At 37.0% G+C, this 1482-nt stretch overlaps 1 protein-coding gene across 3 annotated transcripts in view; it reads right to left on the bottom strand.

Moving 5' to 3' along the window:
- Positions 1-358: 358 nt before the first annotated feature.
- Positions 359-1482, bottom strand: part of wipf1b (WAS/WASL interacting protein family, member 1b) — a 19437-nt gene continuing 18313 nt past the window's right edge. For all 3 annotated transcript variants that reach the window (XM_046857323.1, XM_046857304.1, XM_046857314.1), the window contains exon 8: positions 359-1482. This exon is cut by the window's right edge and continues 826 nt beyond it. The gene's annotated coding sequence lies outside the window, so the exon portion shown is untranslated.

The raw sequence follows: 1482 nt of genomic DNA, 5'->3' as shown, positions 1-1482 counted from the left end.
GCATCATCATGCTTGTCATTGGTTAAACTTTAGATCTTAAGGTCATGAGTTTAAATCCCAGCTACACCAAGCTTCCACTCCTGGGCCCCTGAGTAAGGCCCTTAACACCAAAGCTGCTTGGATGAATGGGACAAATGTTACTTTAAGCACCTGACTTTATTAACCCCCTTGTGGCTGAACGAATCTCCACAACCACACGCCAAAATCTAGTGGAACGTCTTCCCAGAAGAGTGGGGTTTATTATCATGAGAGCAAACTCTTGCCCATTTTTTCTGCTTCGAGCACGTCAACTTTGAAGACAATATGTTCACTTGCTGCCTAATAAATACCCACCCACTAACAGACAACAGACAACATGAAAGGTTCACTTCAACATTTATTTAGAAAAACTCTTAAACACGTGTTCACATTCCACACAAACAGAACGAAGGCACAAGCAGAGAAGCTGCAACATGAACAGTAGAACTAAAACTATGGGAAGAACGAAAGAAAAAAAGAAAGAGTACCACTGTAAGTGCCTCAGTGACAGTGACATAACCAAGACGTCGCTAAAAGAAACTATAAACCCGCCCTAAAATATTACAGGAACCTTTTCAGAACTTCAATCCACAAGTTTGGTTGGATTTTATATATATTTTTTTGGTCTTCGCTTTGTGACTTCTTGTGACACGTATTTGTGCATTTTTACTTATATACAAGTTTCAAAGAAAAACAGACTCATTTGCATAATCCCAGGATGTCTCACTCATTCATCTCATCTCTCTGCGAAAACTCACACCATTGGGAAAAAGATCGCGGGAAATTTGTAAGCGAACGAAAATCCCACACAAGCTTATTTCTGATCTGCTTCTCAAATAGTAACAACACGCTCCATGCAACAAAAAAAAAAAAGGGGCGTGGCTTATTCTACAGAACGTACGGTCTATGGATAGGTGCATACAAAAAAAGCGCGCTTTTTGAACACGTTGTAAATTTTTTAACAATCGTATGAATGCTGAGCATCCGGAAATGATAACGAGACGAAAATAAAGGCAGACGAAAAAAATGTTTAGGCACTCTGTGGTCTTTGTGTCTAGACAAAGATCCTTATACGCATAGATCATCATTAAAGGTCCTTATAAGGCACATCCTTCATTACGAAATCAAATTTTTTTTGTTCGTTTCTAACAATCACATTATTGAGTATCATAGATAACTGTATTAAAAAAACAATCAAACATGGATTTACATGAAATACTACACTTTAGCATTAATATTGAGAGTCTCAGGAACTCTTGCGCTCATCATGGAAGGAGATTTGAAGCTTAAAATCCTTCGTTTTGAAAAGAATTTTTTGTTTAATCCAAAAAATATATTTTTTACAGGAAATGAATGACCGCAAATTATGGAATGATGCAATAATCTTTTGCTTCAGTGCTCCGTAATAAGAAAATTCTACCGTGTCTGCTTTTACTTCCTTTTTTTTAAATTTGTTTCTGTGTT

This window comes from Silurus meridionalis, chromosome 1, assembly GCF_014805685.1.
Source record: "Silurus meridionalis isolate SWU-2019-XX chromosome 1, ASM1480568v1, whole genome shotgun sequence".
NCBI classification, from domain to species: Eukaryota; Metazoa; Chordata; class Actinopteri; order Siluriformes; family Siluridae; genus Silurus; species Silurus meridionalis.
The sequence above is the reverse complement of the archived record's forward strand: the minus strand, read 5'-3'. Positions and strand labels throughout refer to the sequence as shown.